Source organism: Geospiza fortis, unplaced genomic scaffold (genome assembly GCF_000277835.1).
Source record: "Geospiza fortis unplaced genomic scaffold, GeoFor_1.0 scaffold163, whole genome shotgun sequence".
Classification (NCBI taxonomy): Eukaryota; Metazoa; Chordata; class Aves; order Passeriformes; family Thraupidae; genus Geospiza; species Geospiza fortis.
Window position 1 is genome coordinate 796,232 of NW_005054401.1, and position 18,408 is coordinate 814,639.

Below are 18,408 nucleotides of genomic sequence, written 5' to 3' on the forward strand. Positions count from 1 at the left end.
TTGGAGTAGTCATGCTTTAATACATGGTTTAGGATCACTATAGTATCTTCAAGGTTAATTAATTCAGTTAAGTCTTTGGTTTGAAACTAGATAAGATCCAGATTCTTCCGACATTCTTCCATCCTTCATCTTGATACATAAATAAAATTGTTTCTGTTTGGGAGAAAACTAGCAGAACTGCAAGTTCATTCAAAGTCTTTTCCTGCCCATGCTGTAACTTCAGAAGTTTTTAACTGAGATGCTTGTATTTCTGTAGTAAGTTTTTTTGATCTTTTGTCTTCTTCAAGACAGAGACAGAAGAGAAGGAAGAGGGAAAAAACTGAGTTTAAAGTTATGTATGTCTTGTATCTCCCTGTTTTTTACACCACAGGGCAAGCTGTGGTGTAATGGGCAAGCTAACAGTTCAAGAGGATAAAATGCATCAGTGTAAGCTTTGAATTTTTTGTTAGGATATTTTAATACCCTACTATAGATGACAATTTTATCTTGTGCTGTTTAAAATGAGTAGTTTTATACTAAGTTACAGAATGATATAGCAAACTCAGGCAGAATACAATAGCAGCCAACTGTTGATTCTACTAAGTAAACCAATGTACATTTGTTATAGGGAATATTACAAATAAAGTAACTTATTAAATAGAAAAAAAACCCCAACCACAAGAAAAGCTTTTGAAACAAATAAACAAAATCTGATAAACTATTCCTTAAATGTTAATTATCCCAAATTAAGACTGGTGAAAGAAGGTCCAAGAAACTCCAAAAAAAGCAATAAATACTGTGGAACAATTTGCAAATGATTGAAACAATCACTTGGTCAGGTTCTGATGTCTCACTGCCTTTGCCTTCAGGGGCTGTGTAGATTCATTGTTTACCACTGAGGGGGCAGGGCAAGAGAGTAAATTATGTGTATCACTCATAAAAAACAAACAGCATCAAACAACTAAGCAACACAGCAGACTCTTTGACAATATCTATCTACAGAGGCAGAGGATTTTGTGTTATGCCTTTGATTTCACTGGAACCAAAGCAGTCTGCCCTAACTGAACTTTTGGTCTGATATTACTTCTATAAAGATATCAAAGGGGAAAAAAAGTGAAGTTTCCACTTTACTTTACTTTTCCAACCAGTTCTAGATTATCTTCCCTGCTCCCTGTGGAAGAAAGGAATACACATTTCTTTCCATGCTGTCTTTGTAACTGCTCTGTCAAGCAATCTGTAGAAGTTTGTAACAGTGACATAATCCTTGCATTTTGGAAAAACTATTTCACTCTAGCTACAATGAAAGACAATTCCAGCAGGAAAACCGAAGAATAAGGTATTGTCTCTACTCTAGCCTGAGAGTGTTTAGTTTGCACTGCAGAGTGCCAGGGGTCTGTATTTTTAGAAACTGCTCACAGGGTCTGTGTTCCCACCTGTGAAAGAAAGCCGTGTGGGCGCTCCTAGTCACTGCATTGTCTTCATAGAGAATGAGATCTTCAACATGAACAATTCAGAGCATGGCTTTCAGTGAATAATTAGCAGGACCTGAGCTGACTCCTACCCTTTGCATCTGTGTCAGTTTCCCCTGAGAGTCAGACCACTTATGCACCAAACATCCCCATTCTTGAGTACTGAAACAAACTTGTAAATCTAGCAGGCACAGCAGCTTCTGGAATCATTGCTGAGGAGGTTGTTATCCTAAGTCAAGTACTTGGAAAGAGTTATTTCCCAATGAAATAAAATGTTTACGTATCTTTTTTACCATAATGTTTTCAGTGATGTTACACATGCCACTTCCGTTTGGTCCTCAAAGCTCTACATTATAGAAGCAAAAATCTCCAAAAAGACCCTCTCTTCAGACCCCAATTCAGAAGTGAAAAATACATTGTAGAAGCAGCTGAATCACTTCATTTTATTCTACAGGTCAATGTAGCTTATTTGCATTCATTTTTCAGTGTTCTTGAAGCTCTTCTCACTCCCCTTTTCAATGCCTTCTTTGTCCTCTTTGAAATTCTGTGATTGCTCTCATATTGCCTGAAGTGCTTGGAAAAATCTCACTCTTCATGGAGAAGGCAGAGTGCTAGGAATAGAGCCTTTTCTATTCTGGTTTGCAACTAGCTTTTAGGAGAGAAGGGATTGCCATTTCCATGTCAACCTCCATGCACAGGCTGTGAAAGCATAGGGTAGCCGCAATCACAGAAAAGCACGCGCTGTGGTGCCTCTTTGAAGCTCTGCAATTTTTGCCACTGTTCCTGGGTGTATCCAGGTATACCTCTGCGCTTCAAGTCTGCAGGAAACATAGCACTTAACCTCATAAAAGCATTCTATATTCTCTCTGTTATTTTGAAGTGGAAGGCTATAGTAGCAGCTCTCTAGTTTCAGGATCCACAGCTTTTTTCCCGCTGGAAACCAGCCATCCCCCAGCATGCTGACAGCATTCTTTCCATCTAGACTCTTCTGAGCTTAATAATTTCTAAATTTTACATTAATTTCCAAATGCCGATCCATCTTCAATACATGGGTTTTACTCTTTCTGTTCACAGAGAAAATGCTTATGAAGCTTCAGTAAGTATAGTTATTTATATATTACTAAGATGATATGTGGAGCACGTTATGCCAAAACAATCACATATTAGAAAATAATATTTATTCAGTAGGAAGAAAAAGAAGCAAAGCAGAAAGGAGCATAAGTGTAAAAGAAAAGAGGAGGAAGAGGAGGAGAAAATACTTCTTATGAATGCAATACAGAAGCTGTAGGGTCTATAATTAAATTATTTTTCTATTGATTTGTCATCTATTCAGGTTTTTCTCTTATAAAGTAGTTTCACATATTGTTCTCATCTCTTGTTCCAAACTTTTTTCTGATTTTCATTATCTTAACATTTTCCACTACAAATGCTTATACCTATGGATGCTGGACATTTATATGACAGAAATGGCACCTCTAGACCCAGAACAACCTTCTTCTTTTTTTCCACAGCTCTCACTTTTATTCCTCGCAATCGTGCTGTAGGAAACACCTGCATTCCTATCTAAGAACCTAACTTTGCAAAAACTCTGACTGCTGTTTGTAGTACAGGCTTTAACCCAGCAAAGTGAAATAAATCCAGTCTATCATGAATAAATTTTTTCGAGCCCATGTAAAGTACATGGGCTCAAACACATATATCAGTTTCCACTGAACCAGACCTTGCAGTTTTGTGTAAATATTCAAAACATTATGGTATAGATAATTTTTTCTTCTCCAAATTTCAAATGCCCAAATTGTATGTGACTCTTCTTCTGAAAACCTGATCCCAATCTCAAGTGTATATTTCAAAGTTCCATTTATCAAATTTCCACAACAAAATATGAAACCTTCTATTGGTAGTATCTTTCTTGCAGGTATTTTTGTTCTGCTGAATTGCTAGTTTTCAATTTTGCACTAAGGTACTTAAAAGAGTCATATTAAAATGTGAAAAGTACTTTTTTATTAGGACTCATACAAACTAACAGTTTTAAACAGCTAGCAGATTTTTCCTGTTAATCTTAAAATAATTTATTTTTAAATATATCTTTTATTACACACCCTACACATCTGCCTCAGGTATTTAAAGTCCATATTCTCTTGTTCAGATTTCAACTTAGTAATGAAATCTTTATCATTCTAGTAAGGAATGCAGAATTGTACTTAAAAATAACGTAATTTCTACATAATGACTAGTTCTTTATTAGCATAGATCAAGTATTGATATGGTTCTCAGGTAACACTGAGAGTTAATCTGTTAAAACACAGTTTCTGTATCATTCCAAAGGATCAGGAATGCAAAGCAGGCTCTTCCAGCCCCATCCACAAAAAGGCTGCAATTCTTCTTGGTATTTTGACAAGCTGCCTGAGGCAGGGGAAGCTCCTGAGCCCCTCTTTCCTCTGCTCCCCTGTAGAAAAAGAACCTAGCTTCAGGCAGGCACCTGAGGATTTGCTTCCCTAAGAAAGGTACTTTACCTTCATTACAATTGGTAGAAAGAAACAACTTCCAGTCATTTTTTTGACTCTCAAGAAAGTCATAAATTAGCTTAAAATTTGAAAGAAAATCAACTATGTATTTGAAATGAAATAGCAAAAATAATAATTTTTTTTCAGTATTTCTCTTTAAAATCCTATTTTTTTACCTAAAAGCATATCAGATTTTGTTCTGATAATAGAAAGGGGAAAAAATATGTAATCTGAAAACAAAAGGACTCTGAGAAGCTTTTGAACCTACAGAGGAAATTTTGTCTACAAAATCTGAGTATTTAGCTTAGATATAATCCTATAGAATAGCTTATAATTATAAAGCAGGGTTTTTAAATACATTTCAATTTTTCTCTTAACATGTTTATCTATCAAGACTAAATTTTAGCTCTTTCTTTTAACTCAGGTGATGAAACTGCCTTCCTCTCCCAGCACAAATGACTTGCAGACACCCAGGCTTGTCAGTGGTATGGCATTCCATTGTCTGGAGATGGCAGCAGTATCCAAAAGCAGAATTTTCACTGCAAAACTCTCCTGCATACAGCATATTGAAGTGTTGCCTTTGTGGAGGACTGATGTGGACATCGTAGGCTGCTTACCATTTAGATAAAGGTTGATATACCTTTTAAATTTTGGTTTTAAATTTATAAACATTTCATTTACAAAATGTCAGCAGAGTGTGTGACACACATATGCTCTGGTACCATAGCGCACATGGCTGATGCCCTGTCTGTTGAAGAAATATGTTATTTCTGCTAGTGGTCCCTGTGCATTGTGCCATTTTCCTAAGCAGTTTAACCATGAAAATCTGCAGGATCCACCTAATGTATTCCAAACAGAGAAGTGCTTCCCCACCCTGCTGCCATAATATCGTGGTACACAGAGGGAAGGCATCAGCCAAAGAACAGCCTTCCTCAAGAATACTTGCATTTTCTAATACACAGCTAAAAAACAAGGAGGAACACAAAGTTGACACTTCTGAAGTGCAACCTTGAGAAAGGGGAAGGGTTTCACATCCAAACACTGCTGTTGAGGGAAAAGCTGAGTAGAGTATTTGCAGCGAGTACTTTAGACCCCAGAATAAACTCTTTGTACTTCCCCTGAATTTTCTTCACCACTGTGTGGATTCCATTTAAATAAATGGAAAATGATATTTTCAGCTTCATAAAAAAAGAGAGAAGCAAGAGGCAATAGATCATGCTGTCTACTGCATATCTCACTAATATCAGATATCTCTCTAGATGTATTCATAGATACTGTAATATACATTTATATTGATACATGCAGATATTCTGCTATGTGCAGATATAAGCGTAGATACTGTAAACAAAGGCAAAATTGGGTGTTAAAAAGATGACTCTGATGTTCAGAAAATCCTCTAAACAAGACCCTGAAAATGACAATTATTCCAGTTTTGAGGATGGCTCACTTCTGTAAAGGTGTCTTAGTGGTAAACTTTAAAGCATATTTCTAACACAGAAACTTTTAAGTCTGACTGATTTCCTGAATCCTTTTCAGAAGAGTGCAAACATAAATTCTAAAGAACAATTTTCAGTACACCTTGAGAAGAGAGAATCCTTTATTCCAGTGCTCCAGTAGTTTTCCCAGTTTGTCAGAAGAGATAAGAATCCATTATAGAAATCAGACCAATAAATCTGAATCATTCATTGCTACAGAAAATTTCTGACTTGCCTATCTAAATCTGATGGAATTGAAGTGACTGTAACTGGTTTGTGAATGTAACATAGGCTTAGAACAATTTCCTGGGAATTAGGAAATGTGAATGTCACTTCATACAGAATGCCATTTTAGTAAGCAATTCCATCTCTTTAACCCCAGAATATTTCCCTGTCTCTAGCTGCTTGGAAAATCATCTGTTAAGCAACTATCTACAATTTCTCTCTAAAGACCTTCATATTGCATCATTATGTGGTTTTCTTTTGAGATTTTCAAATTTTGCTCCAAAAACTTCGGTATCTTTGGTAGTATTACCTTCAGAATCCTGTTCAAATAGTTACTTGCTTTCACTATTTGTCATTTGTCAAAAATATGCCTCACAAGTTTCTGTCTGTGCTTGCTTTTCAGATTTAACAATCAATTCTGTAACAGTATTATCATTCTCTAAAATGTAGATTTTGCTTTACAGGACTATATGGAACTCCCAGTGACCTCAGACCGAAGCGGCCCCTTGAAAGTTTTCCTGTTTCAACCTTTTAAAAATTGTTATTCAGCATTTTTCAAACACAATTAGACAATATTTTAAAAACTAATTCCAGATAGCATGTGATTAAGATAATAGGATTCATTTAGAAGCAAATTCAGAATACATTCCTGTTGTCCATTTTCAGAACATTATTTCTTCCAGCTCTTCTCTTCCTCATCCATTTAAATTTGTTTTTTAATGTCAGTCGAAGGATTTTGAGGGAAACATTTAGTTCTAGCAATTTTTAAGGGAAACATTTCGTTTTAGCAATTAAAGGATTAATTAACTGAAATATGCTATTAGGTATCAGGAAGCTTTCATGATCTGTCAGTTGGCACATGTACACCTTCACCTTTCTCTCGTGCCTTCTTTTGATAATTGAGTCTCAAATTAATCTCATTCAGTTCTGTCTGGCATTTGCATCGCTTCATTGACAAACTCTTTTCTTTCATACCTACCACAGCATTATACAGCCCACCACTGTCACCAAGTTCAACAGAGATGAAGAACACACTAATACTTTCTCTCTGAAAAATCTATATCAGTGTACCTTACTACTAAGGCTACACTGAAGGAAAGTCAAATAAATAGAAAAAATAGCAAAGCAAACTGCTGTATTCCTGTGATTTTAATCTTTTTAAACATATAACCAATGCTTTCAAAACTTTTTGTTGGCATACAGAATCTCTCCCTAAACAATTTTCATCATGTAATGCTTAAATTACATGGTTAATTACATGGTTAAATTTTCATGGTTAAACAATTTAAAATCTCTCCCTGAACAATTTTCATCATGTAATGCTTAAATTTAAGGACCTTACTCAGGTCTGTAATAATCCTCAACTCATCTGGCTTTATCATAATTATTGTGCAGCAATACAGCAGCATATTTTTAATAACAATCTGACTACCATAGCAAACACAAAGGCATATCCATTTCTTCCTGTTGCCTAGAATATAATAATAAAAGAATATAATTACCTTCTTGTTGCTGTGTGAAAGTCCAGATATTCAAAATTATTTTTATATTCTATTGCAATACATGGGGGTAGGAGACACTATCTGTAATACATCTTGATTTATATAAGTCATTCAGTCACTAAAGCTTTTTTTTGGTACCATGTACAAGGTAATTAGGCAGCTTCTAGATGTGATGGTAAATACTGGAATGGTAAATACTTTATGCTTCATCTTCCTGCCCCAGGCTTTTCACTCAAAAGTGAAGAATCTCTCCTCTGAAATCAAGCCAACTGAAACCATCTACCTTAGTTTCAGTTAGTTTATTTCTCGAGTCAGAAGATTCTCTTCAGTCAAACTTTTTATCTCTGTCAAGAAACCAGCCAAGTCTTTGTTGCTGATGGCTTAGCGGGACTTTGTCCTTTTGCTTAGTAAAAATTCTGCAGTTCTTGGAAAACTCTGAAGAAAAGTTAGTGGTTTTATGCATTCTTTTTATTTAAAAAATGACATAATGCTCTTGCCTAACACATCTGAATGTGTTGAGATCTTTTAATGCAATATACTTGTCCTTGTAATCAATCATTTTTCTTTCATGGTCTGCTTAAATAGGCAAATTCCTTCTTTACTAAAACTCTCAGAATTTTATTTTTGAAACAGAATTTTTACTATCCTTGCAAGTAGTTGCTATTTCCAAATTCATGTCCATCTTTCCTGTGCATTATATTTTTACATTAATACCTAAGTCTCATGGGAAACTTCACTCAAAACTATTTGCCAGATTTCAGCATTTCAGGAAAGCAGTTTTCAATTCATTCTGGGAAATAGATTTGATATTTGAATCCTGTGGATTGTGTCAGGTAATCTGACATACATTTCCTAGAAATTCATGGACTAGACTTGGAGTTGCATGCCCTAATGTTCCTTAGGCTGTCATGCCTAGCCTGCAGTTACCTGCTGCAGAAGTTCTTGCCTGGATCCACTCTCCTGAATAGGATTGCTCTTGGGATGCCATAATAGATACTTAAGAAATCTAGACTCTTGTTAGAGCAGGGCCTAGTTCTAAACCCCTCCAATATTTCTTGACAGCCAAAACAATGACAGTGGGAATTGTGGTGGCTTGACAATAAGGATCTCTCCACCTACATACTTGGATTCCTTGGTGTCAGCTCCCTGTGTTACAAATTCACATGGTTTTAAACAGCCAAGTTCAAGCTCAGCTCCTTGTACCTCATACAGCTTATAATTGGGAGGTAAGATGAATCCTTATACTCTTTGCAAACACAATGCTAGCCTTGAGTTTCCTGAACTTGGTATTGTCAGTGTATGTGACGATGCCCAATTCCAAGCTGATATCTCCACACCATCGCCTGGGAATTTTGCCAGCAGAGGAGAGACTGTACCAAGGCACAGTCTAGACAGGCATTAATCACACATCAGGTTGGTGAGGCTGTACTACTTTGTGCCAGCACTATAGCTCCTCTGAGATGCAGGTGAAAAGTATCTGTTTTCTGGACAGCTAGGCACATGCTGTTACACAGCACCATGAATGGGCTGTGGGTGTGAAGAAGTGGTAAGAACACGAGAAATTGGACCTCTAGCAGCCCACAAGACCCCCAGAATTACTCTTAGAAGACTTTATTAGGCAAGGAGTCAAATTTGCTAAGGACCATATGAATCATGAGAAAAGCAGTAGAAGACAAACATGTACTAGAGTCTTGTCTCCATCTAGTCCTTGGCTTTCTTCATAAGTCCTTGGCTTTCTTCAGCCAAGGACTTATTTAACTCCCCTCAGAAGGGTGAACTTAGGACCTTAATTAGAAACTCTCACAAGTATTACAAATGTCATCCTTGAGTGACAAGCTCATGTAGGAAATTATTGGTGGATACAAGCACAGCATCCAAATCAGGATCAGTTCTCTCCCTGAATACCCACACATATTTTCTTTGTGATCTGCCTAGCTGTCAGAATGGTGAGTGGGAAAACTGGCATACCTCCTTCCTCTGCAGTGCCAGCTCCTGCAGTGTTAGTACAGTGCCAACAAATCTTTGTAGATTGTCTCCACTAGGCTATAACTGAATCAGGGGTTTATCAATGTCTGGAAAGCTCAGGTCTAGAACCCAAGTGCATGTATCTTTATTAGGATTTCGATATGATAGTATGTGTTTGAATCTGTAAGTATTTAACTTCTTGTCTGAAGTTAAACACAGTGCCTTACAGCAAAAGGGGAAGGGGAAGGGAGAAATTAAATATCTTGTATCTAGCACATGCAGAATGTTGAAGATGTATAAACGTAACAATAAGTGATAATGAGTAAATTATCACTTATTAAGTAATTTTAAAAAATTATTACAGAAAAATTAGTTACTCATGGGAAAACCCCTATCCACATAAAACAGCTGAGAATGCCAAGAAGGTTCCTACATTGTATCAGTAAGCTGTGTTTTCTATGAGAATAATAAAAAAGTCTGTTTCTTGTATGCCTTCATTAAGATCTCAACCTACACTGTGCTATGTAGATGTGGACTGCCTTTTTACAGTGTGACTTCTAAACAAAGAAAAATGAATGGCCTTTTGATACCAAAGGAATTGACTAGAGGAATGATCCTATCAAAGCAGGTTGTCATTATTTTATGGGCTTCTCCTTCCCCTAAAGTGAGCGCCACTCTTTAAAGAAACAGTGACGTAATATAAAGTGTATTTTAATCACCACTTAATTATAAGGAAGAGTAAACCACTTAAAAACAAAAACAAAAGTGTCTTCACTACCATGTAACAAAGAAGTGTAATTATCAATAAAATAGGATACTCTCATTTTGGCTGACAAGTGGAGAACATGGGACTCCTAGAATGCTTCTCCCACTGGGCTACCTGACAAGGGCAGAATCTTTTTAAGTTATTACACAGAAATTCAAAGATAATTCGATTAATTCTTTAAATTTTTCATATAACAAGTTTGAAACTGCTTTTGTCTTCAATTCTGATATATTCTTTGAAAGAAATTTCTTGTGTACTTGTACAAGTCTCAGAGATTCATATGTGCATGGGGCCCTTTCATTTCTACCAATTTACCTCAGTAAGTGTTCAAGAAGAGTAAAGGTTCAGTTCTGAAAATAGCTGGGTACATCTTAGGGACACCTACAGAAAAGTGACATCTTTACAGAGACCACAATAACTGTATTGTGGTCCAAGCTTTAAAGAAATAGTGATGCCCTTTTAAAAGTCTGATTTCAAATTCAATGTTAACGTATATTGCATCTTCAATTCACATCCTCTGCTCAAAGTTTCCCACTGATTTTATTGCAGAGGCACTCTCCTTTTCAGATGGGTGGTTCAGGATGCCTCATCATCCCAAGTGCATTATACACTTAGCCACAATTTATTTTGATCTTTGGATTTAAGCACATTTTATGAAAGTTGTTAAATACTACTTTCCAAGGTTAATATTTGGAAGTTCTGATTAGATATTAAAAATATTTTTAAAACTGAAAGAGAGGTTAAGCACTGAAATAAGTTGCCCAGGGAAGTGATGGAAGCATTGGTTTTGGAAATGTTCAAAGGGTATCTGGATGTGGAACTTTGGGATATGGTTTAGGAGTGATTATGGTAGTGCTGTTGGACTTGATGATCTTGAAGATCTCTTCCAACCTGGATGTATCTGTGGTTCCGTGATGATTGAAAATGTTAATAAACATTATTTTTTCAAAAATATTTCTTTTCAAGGTCAATATGGGAGTCTGTGAGAGGCTCCTATAAAGGATCTATTTATTCTTGTGCAAGTCAGTTACTTTCTTACAAACTGACTTAAAGACAGTCATCAAGACCTTTTGTGGATGTAAACAGACCTGGTAAAACTCCAGCTTTTGTTCTCAGAAAACTGAACACATGCGTACAATACATGTTGAAAGTTATATGTATGTATTTGTAGAATGAAGAGCAACAAGCAGCCGTTTGTGAGAGAAATTGATCTTGAATCTGCAAAGTAAATGGTGAAAGCCCAAGCTACAGAAGTTTGACAGGCACTGTTCTCCTATGTAACCCTATTTCATCACACCAGAATACATCTATCAGATTTCCAGTGCAAATCACAAGCTCTGATTTACCACCCTGAAAAGACAAACACACACAAGGACTTTAGAAAACCACATCCTGATTCCTGACCAGTTGTGTATAAATCCTCAACCCTGCTCAGCTGGGTCATAAGAAATTGTGCACCAGGGTAGGCAAACATGTAGATGCAGGAGAAGGGAAAAACAAGGCAGAGAAAAGGAAAAGGTAATGCCAAGTAAGATCTGGGAACAGGATTATGTTCCCAGAAGGATTATAAACAGACAACCAATATAATAGTTAGAAGATACTACACATGCCATGAAGGTGTTCAGCAGCACTTTGTAGTCTGCTCAAACATTTTGCCTTGTTTGGAACTTCTCAGTAGCTATGAAATAAAAGGCCTCTACTGAATTTTGTGCAACAACTGCTGTTCCAAATGGCTGTATTTGGCAAACAGCAAATACAAAGGGTAAATATTTTAAAAATGGGAGGTGACCATCACATGCATAATTTCAGTTTTCATTTTCTTTCTCCCACATGAAAGGATGATTCACTATAATAGCTGTAAGTCTTTTCAACATGTGCAGTAATCAGATAGTTTCTGTAATTCTCAGGTGGACAAAGGCAAAAAAGCACTCTTATTTTCACAGTTTATTGCTATAATCCTAGTAGCTTGTTCCTCCTTATCACATGTAAATCTCGAATACAAAGATAAACTGACACAGTCTTTTGTGGTATAAATCACTAACATAATTCCATATGAATATCACAGTTTAGGATACATAGCGCAGTTAGCCTAATGTGATTAAAATTAGCAAAATGAATCTCTCACAGGATCTTGAGCTTTACCCGTCTGTGTCTGTTCAACTTCTCAAAAGATTTCACTCCTAAGTATATCCTACCATGTAGCTCAGCTGATCCTCCAGAAATAAATAAGCAGAGTAAATGTATATATGCAAGTAAAGCATAGAAGTCTGTTGTCGCAGAAGCTTGTTACCTTTCCAACTGTAGAACACCAATACTATGCAGTGAAGCTCATGGTTGATTTTTTCAGAACCAAGGAAAGGAAGGTGAGCATAATTAGAATCACAGCAATTTTTTCAGCATCTTTCTCACTGCTGGTGTCGGCTTTCTGCTATTTCTGAGAAGTCCTATATTTGCATCTTTATGAATGAAGATGAAAGAAACATTACTGAGATGGTGTCTGAGGAGGAGTGGAATGGAGAATAGGTGTTCTGTACCCACAGAAGAGTACTTAGGAAAACAGTCAGCTGTTGTCCAAAATAGTAGAATTTAACTTGTGATTATAATGGCAATGATGCAGTTATGCAGAAAGGGTGCTACCTTGTGGCCTAGATACATCAGAAGAAATTAAATAATAATACTGATTTTGCTTAAGTGCTTGCATAAATATGACATGCTGGGTAGCAGGAACTGAAAAGTGTATATGATTGATTTTGGGTCTCCTTTCAGTTTACCTCATATCTCACCTGCAAGAGTTATGTCATAAACACACTCAGAAATCCTCTGTGTTTCCACTGCTTCAGTTTATAGCCTGACATTTTCCAGATGTTATGTTGTGTTTGCTGGTACATTGTGAATCAACCTACTTACTAACTCAAAAAGCTAGTAAGATAAATAAATAGTTCTTCAGCAACCAAGTGCATGTTTTAGTTTTTCATACAGTGGGCCTATTAATTGGTAAAGCTTATAGAATTAAATTAACTGGTCTTTCTGCCCTACAAAAAGTAAGCACAAAGCATCTCAACCAATCCCCTAAACAACATTGTATTCCCTCCAAAAAGTCACAATATTTCATAATCCAAATTATTTGCCAGAAGAATAACTGACACTGAGATGTCACAATATTATTTTCATAGTAAAGACTGATACCAGGTTAGTTTTGAGATACTTTGGTTTAGTATTATTGCAGTCTGCACTGGTGTTCCTCTGTCTAAATACTACAAGATATACACTGATTATAAAGCTGGTGTCACCTTCAAACTCGGAGAGAGTGTTGTCCTACTTTTTTAATGCAGAAAATCAGATTTATTTTGCTAAAATATTTTTAGTTTATTTCTCATCTTTTTGGCCCTAGATCAAAGATAATTTTTACTGGTCCATCATATTTCCTGTAAATTTTGTTTCTTTGTAGTCATATGTGCCAGCTACATTAAAGCAAAAGAAATTCTATGAAGAAATTACGCTGTTCAAAAGACATTGACTCAGTTCTCCTTTTGGCATCAGCAGCTACATTGCCATTGATTCAAGAAGAAGCAGAGTTATGTTCTGTGTGATTACATAGGTATGGCACCTCTTCATATTTCTTCATTAATTTTCACTTAAGGCAAATTGCAGACTTTTGCAACCATCATGAGGAACTTCAACACCTTCAACACTGAACTTCCACCTAATCTTGTCTGATTAGAAAGCAAATGCTCTGCTCAGGTGCTGAGATTATTGCCTTCAAGATTTCAGCATGCAAGTGTGTCAACAGAGTTTCTCCTTTCCATTTTCAAGGTGAAGCTCTTTTTCCTGTCTGTATCATTAAATACAATAAAAAACCACTTACTAACTGCCTTCGAAATGTTCATGAAGTTGATTAATAGAATAATCTTATTATTGGTAATTATTTGCTTCACGGAGGCATAGGTTCAGCTACAGAATCTTCAGAAACAATATTATTTGCTTATATGCATGACAGATTTTGATGCATGTGAATATAAACAGAAAGGTAAACCATTTCTCAACATTATTTCACAGAATCACAGAATGTTCTGAGTTGGAAGGATCCACCAGGATGATTGAGTCCAGCTCCTTACTCTGCACAGGACACCTCAACCATGTGCCACAGACCACTGTCCAGGATTGGTGCTGTGACCACTTCCCTGGGGAGCCCATTCCAGTACCCAATCTTTCTCTGGGTGTAGAAGTGCACAACCTCTATTTTTCAGCCTAAACCTCCTCAACTTCATGCTGCTCCGTTGGGTCCTGTCACTGTCACCACAGAGCAGAGATCAGTGCCTGCCCCTTTTCTTCCCCTCACAAGGAAGATGTAAGTGAAGTGAGGTCTCCCCTCAGTCTCCTCCAAGCTGAACAGACCAAGAGACCTCAGCCGCTCCTCACTCTGCTTCTCCTCCTGACCCTTCACCGTTCTCATTGTCCTCCTTTGGACTCTTACAAGTTAATGTCTTTTTTATGTTGTGGAACCCCAAACTGCCCCAGCACTCAAGGTGAGGCCGCCCCAGAGCAGAGCAGAGCAGGACAATCCCCTCCCTTGCCTGGCCGCTGATGCTGTCCCTGATGCCCCCAGGACAGGGTTGGCCCTCCTGGCTGCCAGGGCACTGCTGGCTCGTGTTCAATTTGCTGTTGTCGAGGAGCCCCAGGTGCCTTTCCACCGTGCTGTTCTTCAGCCTCTTCTTCCCCAGGCTGCACACACAACCAGAGTCGCCAGATGCAAGAATCTTTCACTTGCCCTGGTTAAATTTCACATGGTTTGTGATCCCCCAGCCCACTCATTTCCTGGAAATTTCACATGTTCTTCCTTCCTTTGAGGAAGTCAGAAGCTCCTCACATTTTTGTTTCTTTGGCAAACTTGCTCAGTATCCCTTCCAGTCCTGTGTCCAAGTTTGCGAAGATGTAACTGTACTGTCACTGTACAGTAACTGTTACAGTCACTGTAACCCTTTGTGCCCCACACGTGTGCCAGTTGCTCACCCATGGCATGATGGTTTTTTCAGCTGTGAGCTGGAGGATAGCTCCAGGAAGATACCATGAGAGACAGTATAGAAAACTTTGCTGAAACCCAGGAAAATTCAACCAGTTGGCTTCCTTTGATCAGTTAGGTGAGTTATTTTGAAAGACTAGGTGTTTAGAAGATACTAGCTTGCTGTAAAAAGTTTTGAATAATGCCATATTCTTAGCTTACAGAATGTGAACATTGCAAAATATACTAGAATTTGTATTAAAATTATATCAACTTAAAACTTCCTAACATTCTTGTTGTTAGAATAGCTGCCACTCAATGAATGTGATTATATAAAACATTCCACTCGAATAAGAAAATTACACAAATCTTCAGTGGATTTAAATACTAAACTATAATCATAATCAACAAGTACATTTGTGTTCTAAATATCTTCTCAGGGCCCTAACTTACATCACTGAATTTCATGGAGTCTTGGTCATCTTGGTTAGCATGACCAAGATCAGAAGCTGTCACAGATTTTTAGCTTAAAAACATTGTTCTGTCATGATATTTACCTGAAGTTCATTAAATTTTTCAAAATTTTTGGCACAAGCGTTATACCAGTAAGAAAGTTCGGTAATCAGGAAAACACCTAAACTTTCCAGAGGGAAAACTATCTTACTAGTTTCAGTGAGGCAAATTCAAATTTTTATAAGGATAAATATGGTTATTATTTTTCTTATTCAGGAACGATTTCTGCTTTTCCCAGTCCCTAACTGAAAGTGCTTCCAATGTGTATGATTTTTAATTAGTTCAGTCTCCCTGGTAACTGCTGGGAGAATAGAGACCATTGTTATCCTGCGGTTGTGTACAGTAGTTCCCATTGTGGGAGGATAGGAAGACTTGGGACTGACCTTCAAGAAAACCAGTAAACAATTATTCTAGAGGAAATTTCAAACTGTTATGTAGAGGTGAAGTGCTGTAGATGATGTTACTTCACCTTCAGTTTTGAGTTTTCCCTAAATAAGTTATTAACAGAAGAAAATGATTACACATTGTACCTTCAACTTCTATTTCAGCGATCATATTTTCTTGAATAAAATGTTATAGTCTTTAAAAACTAAGAGGTCATTTCAGAATATGGACCTTAGTACTCTAAAAAATACAAGAAGATTAAATAAACCAATGCTTTAGTTTATTAATTTACACTTACTTGAGCTAAGTGTCTTTAAATAGCTGGGTAGTTTGTTTCCCAAAATTTAGGAAGAGCTTATTAAAGCACTTCTAAAGGTTGCAAGGTTAACAATAAGTAGTAATGGAATGACTGAGGTCTATAGCAGAAGTGAACAACATGAATCCACAAATTTAAGTTGTAGTCTAGAGGATAAACAAACAAATGGACACAAGGAAGATTCTGAATGACAGAACTTTTGGGGGACTTGTATGTTTCAAAGGCATTATTAATGCTCAGACATGAGAGATAATAGGGATGTGAGAGAAGAGAACCTTAATTTCTGAGGTATTTATTAGTAAACTCTTATTAGCAACCAGAAAAAACAATCAGGATTGAATAATGGCAAACTTTACCTTACTAGAATAGTCATGTACAAAGAGCATATATCTAGACCTCTCTTATAAAATATAGAATTAAGTGAACTGCCCATCACTGCAAGGAAAAATTTACATTTTTTTATAAATTAGTGTGAATTTATTTCCGGATTACATGATAAGCTACTTAAAGTCAAGCTGGCTGGCCTTTGAATTGAGGATGGTCAGGAATATATCTGCTGCAGAGGTTTATACTTTCTTCAACATCCTAGCTTCATTTGCACTTGAAGCAAAGCTTCTCACTTAGAAGAGAGTGACACCTTTTCTTCATGATTTCACCAAATTGTGTCCTGAATACTAAAATCACTTCTAGCAAAATTCTCCCTGCAGCTTGTGATGCAATTGTCTCTGTTCTCGTTTTAAATAAATCTAAGGAGCATTACTTCATTTGCTTACATTATCATGTTTCACCCCAAAGGTGGTGCCATTCGTGGCCAGTGAACTCACTCTTATCTAGTTGGAACAGGAGAGAGTACCTTCTGGTTTAGACGTGTTTGTGAAAAGTTATAAATGCACCTCTCAACTGACACAGTTAGAGGTTAAATGACTGATAAAAACTACAATTCAGATTGGGTTGACCTTCTGTTTTAAAATCCTCTATGAAGTGTGTAATGTTTCAACATTTTAAAATAGCCTGGGGTTTTGTGAATAATACAGTATATTCTCTTTTTTTAAAAATTTCTTTAACTTTTCTTTTTTCCTGACTTTTCTCTTGTGTTTTCTAAACCAAATTAGCTGATTTCTGCCTCTACAAAATAATATTTTCCTGTTTAGAACTTACATCTAGGAGGTAACATTTTCAAGCTGCTAATAAACAGAACAATTCACTATGTTGAAAAAATCATACTGTGTGTACATTTAGAAAATCTTTATTGAGCATGCAGACTAATTAATTTCATAACCTCATTTGTCATGGCAGTGACTCCATAATTTAATTTCAAGGCATGTTGTTTCTCATTCCACAATCCCAATCACATCTGTGTAGGTGTACTGTGATGCCAATACATGGCAGAAGGAAAAACTGACATCTTCATTTCCATAGTACCTCTCGTGCCAGAAGGACTTCAAAGCACTGAAAATAATCCAGTCAAGAAAAACAGAAATTTATGTTCTACAGTAAAATACAGTGTCTCAAATGGTTGTTCTTTGGCTAAATATGATGTTATAATATTTTAAATGTGATGACGTGATGAAAATGGCGATACTTTATGGTCAAAATTAATTATCTTGCTTCAGTTAAAAAAGAATTGTGAGTATACACCAATGGAACACGTAGGAATTTGGGAGCTGAGATTTTCCTTCCCTCAGCTCATAGCCTTCCAGTCTTCTTTTTTCCCATTGACTGCCTGTTACTGTTTTTTCTTCAAAGTAGAATTATTGCAAAGATGAACAGGAAAACACTAGAATAAGACTCTCAAACAAATTATAGCATTAGTTAAACACCAATAAATTATTTTCAAAATTAATTTAAAGAAGAAAATTTTCTTTAGAAAAAAGATTAATTGCTACAACTTCTGATTCAGGTATTTTCCAAATAAGGGTTTTCCTTTCATCCCTTGTTACAAGAAACCACATTTTTTCATAAACTACTGTGTTACATCCAACAGTAATAATTCCTTCAAGAGCACATCAAAGAATAAAGCAGGTGCTGTCTGTGTTAACAAGGGCACAGGGCAGTGAAATCAGTAGCAACAAGGACAGGTGTTCTTCTTGACTCTGTGTGACCACCACATTTTGGCCACATTTGGGGAGCTGGTTCAGCCTTCTCTGAGCCCATTGTACAAAACAGAACAAAAGTAAGTGAGCTGGCTGCTTCAAAACTAAAAAACTAATGAAGATGCATTTTAAATTGATTTTCTGATGTGTATTGAACCAGTATAATGATCTAATAGTAGAATAGTGTTGCAAAAAGCAGTTTTTAAGGAAAGAATACC